The sequence below is a fragment of the Panthera leo genome, chromosome B1 (assembly GCF_018350215.1).
Source record: "Panthera leo isolate Ple1 chromosome B1, P.leo_Ple1_pat1.1, whole genome shotgun sequence".
Taxonomy (NCBI): Eukaryota; Metazoa; Chordata; class Mammalia; order Carnivora; family Felidae; genus Panthera; species Panthera leo.
Window position 1 is genome coordinate 137,053,891 of NC_056682.1, and position 20,967 is coordinate 137,074,857.

The following is a 20,967-nucleotide window of genomic DNA, read 5'->3' on the forward strand; positions in this document are numbered from 1 at the left end:
AAAAAAAAAGCATAGGTGATTGCATATGTTCTGCTGTTTTCTGAGCACCCATATTTACTCTACATTTATTCCACATGTTGCTAACGCTGTGTGACAAAATTATTCTAGAGTCATCTTGTGTGTTTCCTAGTCTAGACTCAGAATCAATTGTTTCACCAAGAAGTCCTTGTTCCTTTAGTTCCTTTTAGGAATGATATTTACAGATAACAATCTGAGTGCTAGGGTGCTCATTGCTACTGTCTTGGACATTTTGGAACCTTTTCATAGGACAGAACTAGGAAATACATACATATTTTAAGAATAAAATAAGTCAGCAGTTCATACTGATACTTCCAATTTAGGTGATTTTACTAAATTCCAATTTAGGTGATTTTACTTAACCTCTTCTGTATTACATCTATATCTCCTTACTTCCACATCCAGAATCCTGGTTCACAAGTACACAGTAGATTACAGAATCAGAATATTCCAAAATTATTCATTTCATTCCCTCCTGATTGTACACACAACAACTTTGGAATAGCAATACTAATATTACCATCCCCAATATGATTGCTGAAGAATTCAGCATTTTCCTGCTCTTTCTCTTCCATTTACTCTCATTTTTCATAATTGGACTATATCTATATTGTGAGCCCCAAGAGCTATTACAAAATACATTTTCTTCCTCTTAGTCCTCATTTAGTCTTAGTTCTGTAAGTAATACACATGTAATGCTCACTGTCGGCTCTTATATTGAAACCTCTCTAGTTGTTTTAGTTGATGGAAGCTAGTTCTTCAATAGGTTACTCAGGAAGGGCTTCTGGAAAACATAATTTTGAATGTTCTTGTATGTTGGAAACATCTTGTGCCTTTCATGTTTGAAAAATCAGTTTTGTTAGATATAATAATCCTTGACTCACTTTTCTTGAGAATCTGCAGTGTGGTGTTCCATTTTCTCATGACCTAAAGCATTGCTGAAAAATATCTCATGAGAGTTTAATTTTCTTTTCCTTGTAAGTCACCTGCTATTTTTGCCTAGATGCCCTCCAATTTTTTCCCCTTTAACATCAAGTAATTTTACTAGACCAAGGTTTGGTGTTAGTCATTCTGGGTCAATATTCTTCAGTATACAGTGTGCTCTTTCAGTAGATAGTTTCAGTATTCAATTTTTCAATAACATTATCTATAATTATACTTTTTGTACTTGTTCTATTCCTTTGGCTTCTTTTCTTGGGCACTACTATTGTCTTTATGTTAGATCATCTTTACCTCTTTTAATGTTAGTCACTTTTCATCAAAATCTTTTTATTTATTTTTTCACATTTTTTGATTAATTTTTTTCTTTTCATTCTATTTCTCTTAAGGCATTATCTATCACTTCTATTTACTCCTGGTTTCCTACGAATTGAGTCTTCATTTCTAAAATGATGTTTTTTACTTCTAATTCTTACCTGAGTTCTGCCGCTCATTCTGGGTGTTCCATTTCTTATTATGCTGTTCTGTCATGTCCTGCATCATTTCTTTTCAATTTAACTAGTGTGAAAAGTGTATTAAAGCTCATCTTCTTTTCAACTTAACTGGTGATTACCTTCCCTTTTCTGACAATCACTATCACTTTTTCTTTAACAATATATGAGGACAGGTTTTTAGCCCTATCCTCGCTTCTGAACGCTTTAGTCCCCCATTGCCTCTGTAAAGGCATTTACCTCAGTAAATGAGATGCATAGAATATTTTTATTTCCACATCCTTTGCTTCTAGTTGAGACCTTGAGAATATACTGACTTCTGGCCCTTCCACCCTTACTGAATTCCTTAGTTGCACTGAGATAGGTTGGCACTTTGTTCCACTTCAGCAAGTACTTGCTTTTCCTTTGCAGTATGTCTCCCCTGTTTTAGGAATCACTAATTTAACACTTGTGCTATTAATTCCCAGTTTCATTGTCATTTTTCTCTTACATTACTATATAAATTCAAACTAAATTAATCATTACAGATTCCCCTTCTCTTCATCTGCCCTGTCTTGATAGGAGGTTTCTGCTCTGATTGTTTTGTTGTTTGGTAGTGCTCCCTCTTTAAAGTTTTTTTATGTTTCTTCATTTTTGAGAGACAGAATGCAAACAGGGGAGGGGCAGAGAGAGAGGGAGACACAGAATGCAAAGCAGGCTCCAGGCTCTGAACTGTCAGTACAGAGCTGGGCTCAAACCCACGAACCATGAGATCATGACGTGAGCCGAAGTCGGACACTTAACTGACTGAGACACCTAGGTGCCCCTGGTAGTGCTCACTCTTAACTGATCCCTCAGAGGCTGTGCATGGGTAATATATTTGTGAATCTGTGCATATTCACAAATATCTATCATCTTGATGGTTGAATGGGATTTTGGCTGTGCTACTGTCCTTTTCCCTCAGCAACCTTAGAAATGTTACTCCACAGTCTTTCAGTTTCCAGGATTTCACATGAGAAGTCCAATGCTAGTGATTTCTCTCCCTCTCTTCCTCTCCCTCCTTCCTTCCTCCCTCCCTCTTTTCTCCATTCTCATTCTCTTTCTTCTCTTTGAGAGACTGAGTATGCAAACAGACAATGACAAGACCATATGTAAAAATAAAACTGACCTGGGGCGCCTGGGTGGTTCAATTGGTTAAGCATCCGACTCTTGATCTTGGCTCAGGTCATGATCTCACAGTTTGTGAATTCGAGCCCCACATCAGGCTCTGTGCTAACAGAGCCTGCTTGGGATTCTCTCTCTCCCTCTCTCCCTGCACCTTTCCTGCTTATGCTCTTATGTTCGCTCTCTCTCTCTCTCTCAAAATAAAATAAACTTTAAAAAATAAATAAATAAAACTGACAAAGTAGTCTTCAGCAACCAGTCCAGGAAAGCAACTCACCACCTGCAGGCACCATCCCAGGAAGCCAAACAACTGTCGTTATCAGCCCCAAATGGCCACCACTTGATTAATTACTGACAGCTTCCCTAATTTTTGCCCCAACCAGGGAAAGCCAAATACACTCCCCTAACCAAATATGTAGGATACCCCACTTCTAGGTAGCTTCCAACAGCTCCCCCATGCCAACAACCTCCAATCAGGGCATACCTGAATTCCCTTTTCCCACTATAAAGCTTTCCATTCCTCTGCCTGCCTTTGAGTCTCTGTCAAACACAAGTGATGGTGTCTCAAATCCCTTGCTATAGAAGTTCTGAATTAATAGCCTTTGATTGTTCTCATTTGGCTTTATTTCTGCACCTTTCTTCTCCTTCTCCCTCTTTTTTCTCTTCTTCCTCTTCTTTCTCTTTTTCCCCACTCCTCCTCCTCCTCCCCCAGCGCCACAGTCTCCTTTGTTCTAAGTAACTTGTTCTTTCCACCTAAAAGTTTTAAAAGATCTTTTCTTTATAGGAATTTTCCTCAGATATGCCTAAATGTGTCTTATCTCACTGACATTACCTGGAACTCAGTGACCCCTTTCATCTGCAGATGCACATGTATCTTTAGGTCAGGGAAATTTTCTATTATTATTTGTTTAATTACTACCTCTCTTTATCTGTTCCTTTCTCTCCTTCTGCAATTCCAACAGTCATATTTCAGGTCTTTAGGATGTATCTTCAAAGTAATGTGCCTTTTACATCATAATTTCTCTCTTTATATTTTTTTGCTCTGTGTTTTGAGATATCCTTTCCACTTTTCAGGCCACTTAGCAAGATTCAATCATTCTTCAGTGTATCATCAGTTTTGTGTTTTTAAAATCATGATTTCCATTTGTTTACTTGTGTAAAAATGTTATAGCTGCTTTATTTATAATAGCCTCAGGGGAAAACAACACAAATGATCATCACAAGGAAAGTGGATGGAGAAACTGTGGCATATGCATTCAATAGAATACCGCTCAGCATTAGAAGGGAAAAAACTACAGATATGTGCAAGAACATGAATGAATCTCAAAACATACCGAGTGAAAGAAATCAAACCTCAAAAAGTAAATATAATAGGAGTCCCTCTACATGAAGTTCTTTTTTTTTTTTTTTTTTTAAATCCAAATCAGGCTCCAGGCTCCAAGCTGTCAGCAAAGAGCCCAACACAGGGCTTGAAGTCACAAACCATGAGATCATGACCTGAGCCAAAGTCAGACACTTAACCAACTGAGCCACCCAGGTGCCCCTGAGGTTCTAAGTCAAACAAAACTAATCTGTGGTGATAGAAACTCAGAAATTACCTAGGAAGGAGGAAATCAAAAAAAATGGTGATTTACTGGGGAAGTAGCAGGAGGTGGTGGAAATATTCTATATGTTTATAGAGGTATGGGTTATGTGGGTGGTATGGTATGGATTTATCAAAGTTTATCACACTGTACACTTAAGATCTATGCATTTTATTGAATGTGAAACCTCAATTTAAAAAGGGAATAAAATGGTTTTTGTTCAATAGTCTTGTCTGTGTATTGAATTTAGTCTTCTTGAGGGCTTTCATTTATGTATTTATATATTTATTTATGGTTTAAGATGTCTTTGGTCTTCTCCAGCAGTTTCAAAAGCTAGTGCTATATCAGCTTCAAAGGAAGAGAAGTTTCAGTGCAACAATTCTGCTTCCTCAACGCTCCTCTTTGTCAGAATGACCCAGCAAGTCCATTTTCTTACCTTTTTTTTTTTTGAAAATTTATCTCATTATATTTTTAATTGAAGTATAATTAACATGGCATTATATTACTTTCAGGTATATAATACAGTGATTCACAGTTCTACATATTACTCATCACTCATCACAGTGAGTGTGCTCTTAATCCCCATTATCTATTTCACACATCCCCCTCACCCACCTCTCCCCTCTAGCAACCACTAGGTTGTTCTCTGTGTTTAAGAGTCTGTTCTGTTTATCTATATTTTCTTTATTTTTCTTTCTTAAATTCCACATAAGAGTGAAGTCATATGCTATTTGTTTTTCTCTGACTTCTTTCACTTAGCATTATACCCTCTAGGTCCATCCATGTTGTTGCAAATGGCAAGATCTCATTCTTTTTTATGGCTGAGTAATATTCTATTGCATATATATATATATCTCCCACATCTTCTTTATCCTCTCATCTATCAGTGAACACCTGGGCGGCTTCCATATGTTGACTATTGTAAGTAATGCTGCAATAAACATAGAGGTGCGTTTATCTTTTTGAATTAGTGTTTTTGTTTTCTTTTGGAAAATACCCAGTAGTGGAATTACTAGATCATATGGTAATTCTATTTTTAATTTTTTGAGGAATCCCTGTACTGTTTTCCACAGTGGCTGTACCAATTTGCATTCCCATCAACAGTGCATGAGGGTTCCTTTTTTCTCCACATCCTTACCAACACTTGGTATCTCTTGTCTCCCAAGCCCCATCTCCAATTAAAAAACAAATCTGGGGGCACTTGGGTGGCTCAGTAGGTTAAGTGTCTGACTTTGGCTCAGGTTATGATCTTGTGGTCTGTGATTTCAAGCCCGTGTAAAGCTCTGTGCTGACAGCTCAGAGCCTAGAGCTGCTTCGGATTCTGTGTCTCCCTCTCTCTCGGTCCCTCCCCTGCTCGCACTCTGTCTCTCTCTGTCTCTCTTTCAAAAATAAATATTTAAAAAAAAGAAAAAGTTTCTAGTCTCTCTAATGGCAAAATTTTTCTTCCTCTATTAGGTGGAAGATGAGCACATTTCTTCAAACACATTAAACTCTGGGTCCAGATCCAAATGAGCAAGGCCAAGAGACTGGTAGCACTTTGCTGTCTGTGTGAGCCCTTCTTTCAAGTTCCTATATCCTGTCTTGAGATGTGCCTTTTCTCAGGATGACTAACACTGGAAATACTTCCTTCAAGGGTAAAGCCCACTCGTAACACTAGGGATGGTTACACCCCTAGCAAGACAAGTGCTGGCATATCTGCAGGGGTATGTTCTAAGCCTCCTGGTAGATGCCTGAAACTGTAGATAGTACTATACCCTACATATACTATGCTTTTTCTTGTACATACATACCTATGATAAAGTTTAGTTTATAGTCACAGTAAGAGATTAACAATAGCTAATAATAAAATAGAAAAATGATAGCAATATACTGTAATACATATATAAAAGTATATGAATGTAGTCTCAAAATATTGTACTGTACTCACCTACTTGTGATGATGTGAGATGATAAAATGCCTACACAATAAGATAAAAGTGAGGTGAGTGACGTAGGCATTGTGATTTAGCATTAGGGTTAGGCTGCTACTGACCTTCTGATGACATGTCAGAAGGAAGATGTCTATTTCTAGACCCAAGTTGACTTCAGGTAACTGAAAATCAGAAAGTGAAACGACAGATAACTTGGGGGACATTGTTATCAATATTAAAGATCAGAGCATTACAGAGAATCCTCTACTTCTATCCTTTTAATTATATAAAAAAATAACTATTATAGAGGCAAATAAATCTTGTTGCCAGAGGAAAAGTAATTGAACACTGCCTACCACCAACAGATGATTTTATTGGTTCATTTTTAACTTTTAGGTGGTTTGACATTATCAATCACTTCATGCATCATATGTGAAAAAACTTAGGGTGTGTTCAAAGTGATACTGATCTATATTCCCTTATTAGAAATCACTGAGTATCAACGTATTTTGGAACTGAGGACATTTTGGACTTAAGAACATGTATACATAATTTTAAAAACTTTTTCTTTTAAAACCAACTTTAAGGGGTATAATTGACATATAATAAATTGTATCCATTTTAAGAATACTCAGTGAGTTTAGGCAGTTGTATACCCTCATGCAACCACCACAGCCAAGGTCAAAAACATCCCATCATTCCAGAAAAGTTCCTTTCAACCCCTTTGGCCATAATGAGACCCCATAATCAAACACATTCATATTTCTGCACTGGCATATATGTATACTTACACTAAATGGTGTAGAATACTAATACTTTATGTCATATTGGGCAGGTTTTTCTCCTGAGTTTGTCATAAGCTTATAAAATAGTTTTCAAAAATTTTGGATGTTGAGGGGCACCTGGGTAGTTCAGTCAGTTAAGTGTCTGATTCTTGGTTTCGGTTCAGGTCATAATCTCACAGTTCATGAGTTTGAGCCCTGCACTGGGCTCCATGTTGACAGTGTGGAGCCTGCTTGGGATTCTCTCTCTCTCTCTCTCTCTCTCTCTCTCTCTCTCTCTCTCCCACTCTATCTGACTCTCTCCCTCTCTCAAAAATAAATAAATTTAAACAATTAAAAAATTTTTGGATTTTGAAACTGTTGATAAGGGATTACGGATCTGTTTTAAAAGAGTTATATGATAATGAAAAGAAACAAGGTGATAATTACACTTATATAAAGGTATAAATTGGTTGCTTGTATAGAGACATCTGGACTTATGACAAATGGACTCATGAACCTCTGGGTAAACTTGTGGAAACTAAGCTATTTTAAGAAAATTTTATTAATAGTGTATAGTTTGTACCTAGCAGTATACCTGGTACATAATAGCCTCTGAAGAATCTTTTGGAAACTAATCTATTTTCAGAAAATTTTATTAACTAATATATACTTTGTACCTAGTATACCTGGCACATGATAGGTACCCAGTAACACATTCATTTTGTCTTGATAATGCTACCCAACTCATACTTCTTTGGTACCACTTTCTTGTCTTTTATTTTAATTAAAAAAAATTTTTTTTTTAATTTTTACTGGGCTCCATGCCCAACATGGGGTTTGAACTCATGACTCTGAGATTAAGAGTAACATGCTCTACTGATTGAGCCAGCCAGGCACCCCTATATCACTGTTTTCATTCCCTGTATTGATATTTTCCTCAGAAGGTATCTGAGGGGGAAAAAAAAAACTCCCTTATTCATTTAAAAATCTCTAATTTTTCTACCTGTTTATTGTCTGTCATTTCCTCTAGAACTGTGCTGTCCAATATATAGTCATCAGCCACACATAGCCATTTAAATTTAAATTAAGTATAATTAAATAAATAATTAGCTACAGTAGAGCCACACTTCAGTGGTCTGATAGCCACATGTAGCTAGTGAGTACTGTATTAGATAGTGTGGATATAGAACAGTTCCACCATTGAGGAAAGTTCTATTGGACAGAGCTCCATCTTATTTACCACTTTGTTCCCCATGCCTTTCACGGTGCTTGGGATCCAGTAGATGATCAATAAATATTTGCTGAATAAATGTTTTTAGTTCATCTGTAAAAGCCATCATGCAAATATAAAGCAAAGATTCCTTTTTGAAATAGAAATGTTTGAATAGCAATCACTCTTAGGAGCTAAAATGCTTTCTCTGAAAAAGTAAAAATATTAGATTATATATTAGGTTGTACTGTAGCTTTGATTATTAATAGTTTTCAGTCATTGAGTATTTACTACATTCCAGGCACTGTTGGAAGTGTTTCATGCATAGTTCCTCAGTATTCTTTACAACCACCATAGGATGTCTACATTATTTCCAATTTACAGATAAGGAAACTGAGACATGCGTGAAAAGTAACTTGCTGGAGATCTTGCAGCTACTAAGTAGCAGGGCCAGAATTTGGGCCCAGGCAGTCTGGCTCCAGATGCTAAGCAATTAACCCCAACACTGAGCTCTTCGTGATTTTTTAAAAAAATGTTTATGTATTTATTTTGAGAGAGAGGGAGAGAGAGTGGGGGAGGGGCTGAGAGAGGAAGAGAGCGTCCCAAGCAGGCTGCGCACCGTCAGCACAGAGCCTGATGAGGGGCTGGGTCTCACGAACCATGAGAACATGACCTGAGATGAAATCAAGAGTCTGATGCTTGACCAACTGAACCACCCAGGCCCCCCTGTGATTGTTTTTAATAAGGACCACTTAGTCTCTTCTTTCCAGTATTCAAACGTCTATTTTCTTTTTTCTTATTTAGTTGCATTTAGCTAGGACACCCTAGAAAACATTACATAATAGCTGCTGTAGCCCTGCATCCTCGTCTGGTCCCTGACTTCCCCCATTTCACACTAAGCTTCCCCCATTTCACACTAAGGTATGATGTTACTATTTTCTGATGATTATCTCGATCCACTTAAAGAAATGTTCTTTTATTTCTAATTTACTATGAATTTTTAAAATTCAGAAATGGCTGTCGAATGTTATACAATGCATCCCTAAAGAATATCATTTGGCTTTTCTCCTTTAATAAATTGTCTGAGTAGATTTTCTAGTGTTAAACCACCATTCTTGGAATAAACCATATTTTGCCATGTTATGAATTCTTTTTAGTATCACACCACTGTTTCTGATACTTTAATACTCAACTGTCTGCAACAAAGTCATGGTGAGAACAGAACTTCCTCCCTTTGGGTACTGTTTGTTTTGGGTTTTGATATTAGGGTTATGCTAGCCTTGTGAAATAAACTGAGAAATTTTCTCTCTTTTTTGGCATATTTCCCTAGAATCCAGCCAGGTTTGGGTACTCCGTCTCAACTTCCTTCTTCCTTCTACAATTGTCGTACATAGTACCACCAGTCACTTAAGTTTGAGAATGTTTTCTCAGGCTAGCTCCCAAGGGTCCTCATAAACTGGACTCACCATCTACTGATCCCCAACAAAGACTGTTTACCATTCAATTTTCTCCCTTTCCTTGCACAGGCCACAAACATTCTGGCTTCCAAGCTTTCGCTAATTTCATGCCACTTGCCTTGCCATTGAGTTTGCCATGGTAGATAAAGGGTGGTGTTGATTTCTGCTGAACTGAACTAACATTTGAGGTGGGAACTGTGTAGCTGCTTGACACCTCTCTCTTTCTTAACCCTCAAAATCCTGGGAAGCTTTGTTATTTTTATTTTGTAGATAGGTAACGGAACTTGATAAATTGCTATACACTAACGTATGAGGTGCCAGAATTTAAAACCAGGACTGCTTAATTCCAAAGCAATTGGAACAACATAAATCTCACCTCGTCCATTTTGTTTCCTGGTCATAGTCTCTCACGTTGATTTGTGTATGTCTTCCGTGCTCCATTAGCAATTATGGACTGTACTACACCATTTAACATTACCCTGTTTTGTATTGTTTGTTTCATCTGTGTAGTTCTTGTCTCGCACAACAGTTATTAACTGTTTATCTGGCTCCACATTTGGCTGCCTTTTATTTTTTAATAAAGGACAATGGGAAAAATAAAAGAAGTGAAAGGTGACTAAATGCAGTAATTTTGATTGTGTTAGTCTTAGCTACACATTGCAAAAATCCCTTTCAAAGTAAGTTTAACTCTGAGTGGTCTCCCAGGGACTTTTTAGCGATCCCTGCAAAATTAATGCCTAAAAACGAGAGATGACATTTATGAATACTGATCACCGAAGCACATTAAACAGTGACAGTTTGCTGGAAATCACACCTACAGCACTGACTTCCTAACATGGAAAGCTAGAAGATGCGGCAGTCTCTCAACTGCAGGCGCAACCCGGCTCTCCCCCTCCCAGCTCTGCCAGATGGAACTTTCCCTGCGAAAGCTTTGACGGAACGCCCGCTAGGAGTCACGTGGAGCTGGAGCGTACTCCCGCGCCTTGCGGAATGACGCGAGGCTCGCGTTGCCAAGGGGAGGGGCAAGGCGCCGCGGAAGGGGCGGGGCGAAGGAAGCCAGCCGGGGAGGCGGGGCCGGTAGAGTAGAGGGGCGGGCAGAGAGGGGCGCGCGGGCGGGGAGGGCCCGGCGTATTATGGGATGCGGCGGTGGAATGGCGCTGGGCGCGTGATTTTGAACAAACCCGGGTCTGTGTCTCGGAGGCGCCGCCGCCGCCGCGGCTGCTGGGAGCCTAGGGAGCGCGGCTCGAGGAGCAGGCGGCGGCGCCGCCGGCTTTGGTAAGTGTCAGCTCTGGGGGTGGGGACATCTGGGCGGGCGGGAAGGGGGCGCCGGCCCCCACTGCGGGTGGTGGAGCGGGCGGAGGGCGCCGGACCGCCCCTTCTGGGAGCCTGGGCTGGTGGGTCTTGGCGGAGAGCGGGAACCTGGCGCCCGGGGCTGCCGCGCTTCATCCCCGGGCCTCAAGGGGCGGGAGACCCCTCCCGGCTCGGCCTCTTCCCGCCTGCACCCCGGAGGGCGGCTGTCACCCGGCAAGGCCGGCGCAGGGGCGGCCGCCCGCCCTTCCCGGCAGTCTGGAGGAAGAGTTCCGGCGGCTGTTGACACGCACCTTGCGTGGCCAGAGTAGCAGACTATGTCAGCCCTGGGTTTCTGGGAACCGGTTTTGCTGCTGTGTCATTTTGTCCCAGCCTCTCCTTTCCTTGCTGCCCGCCGCCCCGTTCTTCCTGCGCCCCTTTGCATGATCTCTTATTCGTGTGTGTCCGTTTTCCTCGCGAAGCCCACCATCTAAATGTCATAATGTCCCCGAGGTGCACGGGGAAAGGGAGCGGGCCGGGACTTAGCTTGGCCAAGCAACGGTAAACACCAAGCACAGTGCGGATGGACGGGGCTTGCGGGGGGTGGGGGTGGGAATAAAGTTTAAAGACGAAGAAACTGGGAACACTTGAGACTCTCATCCTAGTCTAGCAGGCTGCATAGGTAAAGAGCGATTGGGCTGGGTGGTAGATAGCACTAGTCTAAAGCCTGAATCTACTGGCTTTTATTTGGAGTTGTCATTCAAGAAAGATAAGGAAATGAAATGGTTTTTTCAACTTCCCCCTTACTTAGACTAACTTTTAAAAAAGACAGTAGACTGACCCTGTTCTCAACCTTGAAATTCAGTTTGCTCATTTCAGGTAGATCTTTCAGAGTATATACTGTAGTTCAGTAGTAGGTTTAGAATTCAGCTTTTGAATGGGCGATTAGCAAATCTTTCTGAAAATAAAAAAGGTAACCAATTTAGTTTTTTGTTTTTGCTTTTTAATTCTGGTCTTGTCACAAGCCTTGCAGCTTATGGTTTTGTGTTATTTCTAGGATGATTAAAAACTGCTTACGTTCTTTTTTAGTTATTAATCCGCATAATAAGAGTAGCTGGTGGGAAAGATGGGTAACTCTGGGGTCTTGTTCTAAAGTAAGCTGTTTATTTTCTCTGTATTGAACAAATATATCTGCGGCAGATTTTTTTTAAATTTAGTGACTTAGATCTTAATATTTGGCAAATAATTTTTGTTTAGAGGTGTATTTCTTGTATTTTAGAAATTGTTCATTCATGATTAGGATCGATATATTTTAAACCTACTTGGGCTTTGACGCCTTAAACCAATGACAAATTGGAAGTCAATGTTCACGGACAGAAATGATCGGATGAAATTAAGTGAAGAGAGAAATAGTTGAAACTTTATTTTTAAAATTAGTCGTCTTGACCACATTATCAGCAGGAGGATCAGTGCCTGTAATTTACAGATGTGACGGGGAGATAAGACATGCATATGGAAATGGATCGCTCTGTCAAAGTAGTGCTGAAGTGGAGGAAAACGTCAGTCAGTCGGTGAATGACATTAAAGGTCTTAATCATGTTTTTAGTATCTGAAATGAGCACAGTGAATAAAACGCATTGCTTCATCTGTCTCAAGTTGCTTTACTGAAAATGAAAGTGTTTGTGGATTCTTCATTGTCCTTATGCCGCCTTCCGTGTGGCTTTTGCTCTTCAAAACAAAAATATGCCGGACTTGGGACTCAGCAGGTAGAGCGACTTCCTTTCGCGTAGCTGCCGGGCCCGCAGAAGCACCATTTTTCGCTGTGGGGTGAAAGGTCTCGGCGTGGGCTGTGTGTGCGCTTGTATCTCCCTGTGCATTTGAAGGTTGGCGGGGCGGGCGGGAGGTTTCCCCGGATATGTGGGTGTGCGCCTCTCCGGAGGGGAGGGCTGAGGAGGGGAGGAGGAGGAAGGGGGAGGTTACTGGCGGCGGCGGCGGCGGCGGCGGCCCGGGCTCGGGCTGTCGGGGAAGCTGCTGAGCTGTGATGGTGATGACGAGGTGAAAATGGCGGATCTTTCGAAATACAATCCCGGCCCCTGACATACCAGAGGCGGCGGCGGCGGCGGCGTCGCCACCCGGGCTCCCTCCTTGGCCCCCGGGTCCCCTGTAGCGCTCGAGTTCGGGCAGACTGGGAAAGGAAGCGGCTGGCCGGAGCTACCGTGCACAGGCAAAACAAGCACCGCCCGGGCTCGGAATTGCCCGGGACCTTCTGGAGCCCCCACCTCGGAGCCGGAGGGAGGAGAAAGCGGCAGCCGCTGGAGGTAGAGGGGAAGGGGGTATCCGAGGGCTTCTCTGCACTGAGATCTCTATTATTTAGCGGGGTGGTGGGTAAGGGAGGAATTGCGTTGTGGATCAAGGAATGACTAGTCCAGAGTGCAAAGAATCAGTAGCCTCGTAATGACATCAACATTATTCTATGAGTGTTAAGAGGGCTCGAGTTTGCTCTTATACCTAAGGCTGCTGCTGAGGCCTAGAGGAACCACTAGCACTTATCATGATTTCCTTACTTAATATTTAAAACATCCACTGTGGCGGGTGTTGGTATGGTGATGTTCAGTTTTATAGGGGTCTATGTTTCTTTAGGGAGGCAGAGCATAGGCATTTTATTCTGCATTTAAGCTCTGTGTCTTAGATCGTAGTCTGTAACTTGTTGGGGTGTGGATGCTCACATTTTTTAAACATGGACCAGTTTTGTTACAATTAAAAATGTTGTCTTTTTCTTTTATGGCTCTGTCATCCATAGAGTGACCCCTTTGCCCCTGCCGTTTGGCAAATAACAATTGAGAAACTGTCAGTCATATTTTATATCCATGTTTTTCCCTGCCCCCCCCCCCTCCATTTCATGAATTTGGAGACTAAAGTTATGGAATATTTTGCAATATGTAGATTTTATAATCCAAGGGAAATACAGCTGTGGGAGTTCTATTTTGACTCACAAGTTTTACCTTTGTTGTTAAGGAAGTTGTGATGGCTGGACATTAAGTTGGTAGAGATGAATAGAGACCTCTGCTTTTTTCTGAACACTGGACTTGTTAGCTCTTTGTTTAAAGAGCTGGAGCATTGGAGTGATTGACTTTATGATGGCCAAAGTTTAATTTTGTTTGGTTACCTAAAGATCCAGGTATGTTTTAGATTGTGCTACAGATCCCTCAGGAGTGTTTCTGCTTCCATACACCAGTAGTGTTACTGAAAAGTTACATTTGAATCAAATTTTTATACATTAATTTGGGCCCTCTAGTTTTCCCAGCTTTTGTAGTGGAAGGTTGGGTTCAGTGACGTTGAATATATGAGCCTGAACAGAGAAGTGAGTATTTAAGAAATGCCCACTGGTAATGTTTATGATTAGCAGTAATTTTCCTTATCCAAGTGTCCTACAGAGAGATGATGTCATAGAATGACATACAATATCATACATCATGTGTTTCGTTCAGAGGAGAAATATTTTGTGTGCATGTGTGTATGTAGCGTAGCCATTTATTTGGCTTTCACTCATTAGAAGAATAAGGGACCAAAAAAATTTTAGAGGAAATAACTGTGGAGGTACTCAGAAGCTTTAGTGAATGAATTTTTTTGTTAATCATTTGATGTTCTTGTGTTATCCAGTTGGGATTTGGTTCTGTTTTTTTCTTACAGCTTTTATGTTGCAATTATTTGGTACATGTCAGTTAGCTGCTAAGTTAGTAGCAAAACTCAGAATTTAAAAAGTAATTAAAATAAAGAGGGAGATTAAAATGCTTTTTCATTGGCTTTTCTTTTAATCACAGAGGACCATTGTCTTTTTTGATTCTTTGTGATTGTCTTTAAAGGCCAGTTTTCACCTTGTTACAGTTAGAACAATTTGTCTATTACTAGTTAGAAGTATGCTAGAAAGAGATGAAGAGTTATGCTACTGGAGATAGCCTAGTGTCTTTTTTTTTTGGGAAGAGGAGCATTATAGATTTTCATTGCTTATTTCAAGTGTTACTATTGGATATCTTTTATATGTCATATACTGTGCTAGGAATAGAGGATACCTCAGTATCATCGTCTCAGGAAACTTTCAGTTTAGGAATCCATGGGAGATAAAGTTGGAAGGATGGATTAGGTAGAGCTTTAATGCAGAAGACCTTGAGAGTTACAGAAAATTTAATTTTTTTAAAGTTTTATTTAAGTAATCTCTATACCCCACATGGGGCTTGAACTCATGACCCTCAGATCAAGAGTCATATGCTCCTCCAAATGAGCCTGCCAGGCACGCTGACAGTTACAGAACATTTTTAAATAGGAGAGTGACAGCCCCAGAGATGCACTCGAGAGAGATACGTTCTGTAACTTTTCTGTAGAATGTGTTGGAGGTTAAAGGAGATGGAGGTAAAGATACCATAGTAGGTTCCAAACTTCAAAGATTTAGCAATTCTTGGTTGCAGTGGGAAGGAGATATAATAAAGGTATAATATGCATGTATATTACAGATTAATAGTTGTATGAAGAGACATCAAAGATGATAAGATCTTAAGCCTTGCTGTTTGGTAGAATATCGAATGTGGTACACTATTAACTCAAATGAAAATTCTTTTCCTCTTGCTCCATCTAAATCATAGTAACCCTGCAAGTAAATGGAGGCTTAGAGAGATTACTGCTTGGGGTTACATGTTAAACAACTAGGAGAGCCAACATTCGAAAATGAATCTTTCTGATTTGAATCCCCATGTTTTATCCACCATGTTAGTCTTAAGCATGAATAATATACATCTACGTAGTTCTTCTTTAAAGGGAAGAAAGTGTATAGGTCCTTAGTATTGGCCTAAATAGTTTTATTAAAATATTTAATTTTTAGATGTATATAAGCATAAATTCTTTATGTTTATTGCTTTTAGTAAGTGTAAAATGCAAGTAGATTTATAAATGAAATAGAAACAAAACTACAAAGCCAGTAAAACAAATTAAATTTAGGGTAATGGATGATTTTTTTTTTTAACATTTATTTTTTGAGAGACAGAGCACGCACGAGCAGGGGAGGTGCAGAGAGAGGGGGAGACACAGAATCTGAAGCAGGCTCCAGGCTCTGAGCTGTCAGCACAGAGCCTGACGCAGGGCTCGAACTCACAAGCCATGAGATCATGACCTGAGCCAAAGTCAGTCGCTTAACTGACTGAGCCACCCAGGCGCCCCTGGATGATGTTGTTTTGCTGAAACAAACTCTTTCTTTGCATAGTGAATATACTATTGCCCGCCTTGGCAAGGTGTGCAGTTTTCTATATACTGTATATCCTGTGATATACCACTTTTCTCTGTTTGAATGCTGTAAAGCTTTCCTCCTTAAATCACAGATGGTTTGGCTTTTACTTAGCATAAATATATCATTTACCTTGTAAGACCCTTCTGTGCATTTTTTTTTTAGACTACCCTAATTCTAGTACCATTGATTGTGAGTCTGAGGTGGTTATTCAGATGATCCAGAGTACACTATTTAAAACATATTATCAAAATGAAAATATAGACTTTTCAAATATTCCTCAGGAATAGTCTAGTCTTCCCAGTTTAGTTTGAGAAATGTAGTTATGTACTTAGTTTTTTGAGCTGTCAGTGTTTGATTTTAGAAATCCGGGCTAAAATCCAGATGTTATAGTTAACCAGTTAGTGCTGGTGGTAAGATTTAGGTACAAAAGTATAGCTCTTATTGCTCAGATATTTTTGTCTAATCTGACAAATTATTCACCTGTAATATGACGATAGGTCACCACTTCATAATGTTATATGCAAGGATGAAAACATTTGTTCACCCAGGTTGTCCTTCACCTATAATTAAGAAAGTAACAGTGTTTCAGCACTGATAATATTCCATGAGAAACTTTTTATTAGAGTGCATGAGTGGGGGAGAGGGACAGAAAGAGAGAGAGAGAGAGAGAGAGAGAGGGAGAATCCGAAGCAGGCTCCATGCTTAGCACTGAGCTTGACACAGGGCTCAGTTCCAAAACCCTGGGATGATGACCTGAGCTGAAATCAAGAGTCAGATGCTCAACCAACTGAGCCACCCACCCAGGTTCCCTTCCGTGAGAAACTCTTAAAAGATGTAAAAGCATAGAGCATTTGCCATTTCTGTCTTACGTTATTTTTTATTTTATATTTATTTATTGTAATCATTCACTATCCTAAGTCAAACCCTCCATAAATCTCTGTCTCGAACTAATTACTGTAATAGCCTTCTAACTGGTCTCTCTGCCTCCAGTCCACTAAAATACTGAGATGAAGTTAATCCTCCTAGAGTACAACTGTGATCATGCCATTCTACACTTGATCTTAGCCAAAAGGCCGAGAAGCGATGTGATCATGCCATACTATTGATTTCTAAGCTTTGTCAGGGCAAGATCTTTGGTTAATTATCCATAATGCCCTTACAAAGTTGGGAAGCAATAAGTATTTGTTAATTAAATGACTGATAAAAATTTTAAAATGGTTAAAAATTAAGAGAACCTTATCAATTTTAAGATGAATATAATTGCAGAGGGTATTAGTTAAAAGTTAATTCTGAGTATTTAAAAACTTATTTGAAAAGGAATTTCTCAGTTTGTGCCTTGTGAACTTGTTATTTTATTTGAAGTGTTGTGAAGTCTTAGAGCATTATATGAACCTGTCTTACTCAAATAGACAAACCAAAGTTATCTTTCAGACCCCAATGTAAATAATGCTAGAATTTTAGATGATACCTCTTCTCCATGATTAAATGATTCATTCTTCAAGTTTGTATTGAGAAGTTATTATGTGGCAGCTCTGTTCTAGGCATTGGAGATATGGGATCCAGTGATGAAGACAGACAAGTCCCAGTCCTCATGGAGCTTGCATTCTAAAGAAGTAGGGGAGGAAGAATCAGACTATAAACAGATACTTTCTAGTGGTAAATGCTATGATCGAAATACCAGGGTAACGTGACAGAGTGCCTAGGACAGTGGAGATGAGAGTGAGGGTGCTTTTTAGGTAGAACTTAAAATGTAATATAATTGGACATATTAGAAATCATTAGGTTTTCTGAAATCAGGAATTTTTAACTCTCATTAGACTTAAACCATTCAACCACGTTCAACTGGGAGAAGGAAGAACTCAATGTATGGCTTCCAGAATTGTACCTTGCTTTTAGAACTTTGTTTTATGAGCAAAAAAAAATATTGGAGGCATGAGGAATACATTGTATGTTCTGTCTTCTTTCCTACTCTACCTTGACGTGTAACCCTTTGTACAGATGAGGTGAAGTAAAGCTCCTCAGTTCTCTTGGCTTGTGAAAACCCTCTCTTTTCTTGGAGTGGTCCTCAACACAGTGGTGATGAGGTTGCATGTGCTAGTACATATCTTCCATTCCTAAGGGATAAAATTAGAGTGATGATTCATGTAGCTACATGGCCAAACCCTTTCCTGCCATGCCCGCAGCTCCTTTTCAGAGTTTCTTTTAGCACAGGCCACCATGCCTTGCATGTGACCCTGATTGAAACAGATATAGATGTCTAACTATAAAGCATTTATCATAGTCTGCTCAGTGGCTTTGAGGTGTGCTGGCTCCAGAATTCTGCAAGGCCCTGTACTGCATAGAGACTGGCCAAGTCAAGCAGACCTTTTCTTGTTAGAAGTTTGAACTTTACTCCTAGTTCAAGGGAGACTCTAATCCTGTAATTCCTAGTCTTTTTTAACAGGACAAATAAAAAGACATTCTGAATAGCAAGCTTCAAAATATATGAAGCAAAGATGCACAGACAAGGAGAAAAAGAAAAATCCACAATCATATCTAGGGATTTTAACAGTCTTTCTCACTAATTGATAGAAGAAGAAAAAGTGACAAAATAGAAGATATGAACAACACTATCAACCAACTTGATATAATTGACATTTGTAGAACACTGCCCTCAGCAACTGTAGAATACATGTTCTTTTCAGGTGCACATGCAGTGTTCACTAAGATAGACCATATACTGAGCCATAAAATAAGTCTCTAATTTGAAATAATGGAAAGAGTATCACATTCTTTGGCAATAAATAGTAAATTAGAAATCAGTAATAAGATAGAAAATCCTCAAATATTTGGGAGTTAAATAGCATGTCTTTATTTTTCTGTGGTTCAAAGATAAAATCTCAAGGAATATTAGAAAATATTTGAAGTTAATAATAATAAAAACATACTGAATGCAGCTAGAGGTTTGGGGCAAATTTTTAATATTAAGTGTTAATTTAGGAAAGAAGAAAGGTTTAATCTGTGAAACTAAGAATTTTAGACATACTTTTTTCTGGGAAGAGCCAGATAGGAAATATTTTAGGCTTTGGAGGCCATGTAAATCTGTTTTATATAATTTATATATACTTTTCCCCCCAGCTATTTAAAAATATAAAAACCATTCTTAGCTGGAGAGCAGTAAACAGACTATGGGCCTGATTTGGTCTGTGGACTATAGTTTACTGAACCCTGATCTTTGCTTCCATCTTAAGCTTCTAAAAGAACAAATTAAACATAAAGCAAGTAGAAGGAAGGAGATAAAGGTAACAGTCAATTAAATAATAAATGGACAAAGAATTGAGAAAGTCAGTGAAGCCAAAATGGTTCTTTGAAAAGATCAATAAAATTGATACATCTTCAGCCAGACTAATGAAGGAAAAAAAGAAAGAAAGAAAAAAACACAGAAATTACCAAAATGAGGAATGAAGAGTTGACATTTCTACAGACATTAAGATGAAAGAATATTATGTATAATTTAATGCTAACAAATTTGACAACCTAGAGGAAATAAATTCCTTGAAGGACACAAACTACCAAATAGCAAAGGTCACTGAGTAACCTGAATAACCCTATATCTACCAAAGAAATTGAATTTATACTTAAAAAACAAGAAAGATTTATGTCTAGATGGACTCACTGTTGAGTTCTAACAAACACTTCAGGAAGAAATGGTAACAATTCTATGCTGACTTTTCCTGAAAATTGAAGAGGAAAGAATATGCCCCAACACATTTTATTAGGCTAGCATTATCCCTGACAGCCACTCTAAGAAAAAGAACTACATACCAGTGTCCCTCATGAATGCAGACAAAATATTAGGAAATAGAATTCAGGGATATATACAAAGTATAATACACCATGACTAGGGATAGGGCTTATTTCGGGAATGCAAAATTGGCTTAATAATAAAAAAGTCAATATAATTCAAGGCTAAAAGAGAAAAGCTGTGTGATTATCTCAATATTTGCAGAAAAAGCATATGACAGAAATATCCATTTATGATTGGGGAAAAAAAAGAAACCAACCAAACTCCACAAACTGGAATATAAATATGCTTCCTGAACCTGATAAAGGGAATTTGTGAAAAACCCACATCTAACAAATGAGATTGGTAATAAGGCAAAGATGTCTGCTCTTACCACTTTTATTAAACATTTTACTGGCGGTCCTACTCAGTGTAGTAAGGCAAGGAAACGAAATAAAAGACACACTGACTGGAAAGGAAGAAATACAGACATTATTCTCAAACAGCATGGATTGTGTTTGTAGAAAATCCTAAAGAATCTACATCAAAAAACTAAAGTTAATAAGTGAGTTTACCTGGGTTGTAGGCTACATGAACAATATGAAAAAAAAATCGTTGTATATACTAGCAACAATTGGAAAATGGAAAAACCAATTGCAATCCATCAAATAACATGAAATGCTTAGGGATGAATTTATGTGCAAGACATGTACATTTGAAATATAAAACATTACTAAGATAAGTAAGTAGAGAGATATACTGTTGGGAGACAGTTTTCCATTGCTCTTTGCATTCCTGCACCTCTGCAACTGAGGCAGCAACTGCCCTTTTAAATGATCATTTCTAGGATGTTTGTATAGCAAACAGCCTTGAATGATAGAAATAGTGACTCGTGCTGTAGCCAAGGGCAGATTTGCTTTTTGTGCAGTATAATAAAGATAATATCTTCTTGTGGACAAAAGGGCAGGTGTGCTTCAGCCCATTACAAATGAATCAGGTTCTCTGAGCTCAGGGTTCTCAGTTGTGATACAAACATGATTCTCTCATGTTCCTACTATACTGTAATAAGTCCTGTGTCTCTACCTAGGACTACTGTGTGGTCTGCCAGTATCTGTGAAATGGTAACA

General features: G+C 39.1%; 1 protein-coding gene and 1 long non-coding RNA gene across 6 annotated transcripts in view; one reads left to right on the top strand and one right to left on the bottom strand.

The window, feature by feature from the left end:
- Positions 1-6,101: 6,101 nt before the first annotated feature.
- Positions 6,102-11,381, bottom strand: LOC122218090. Its single transcript, XR_006201852.1, has 4 exons — positions 11,117-11,381; positions 9,892-10,079; positions 6,207-6,266; positions 6,102-6,132 (listed from the first exon to the last, which is right to left on the bottom strand). It is a non-coding gene; the product is annotated as an uncharacterized LOC122218090 (long non-coding RNA).
- The window catches only part of LIN54 (lin-54 DREAM MuvB core complex component), a 68,435-nt gene continuing 58,111 nt past the window's right edge, over positions 10,644-20,967 (top strand). For 2 of the 5 annotated variants that reach the window (XM_042936033.1, XM_042936036.1), the window contains exon 1: positions 12,821-13,120. The gene's annotated coding sequence lies outside the window, so the exon portion shown is untranslated. Of the gene's footprint in view, positions 10,791-12,820; positions 13,121-20,967 lie in introns of those variants that run through there. The other 3 variants (XM_042936035.1, XM_042936032.1, XM_042936037.1) reach the window with 3 other exon arrangements.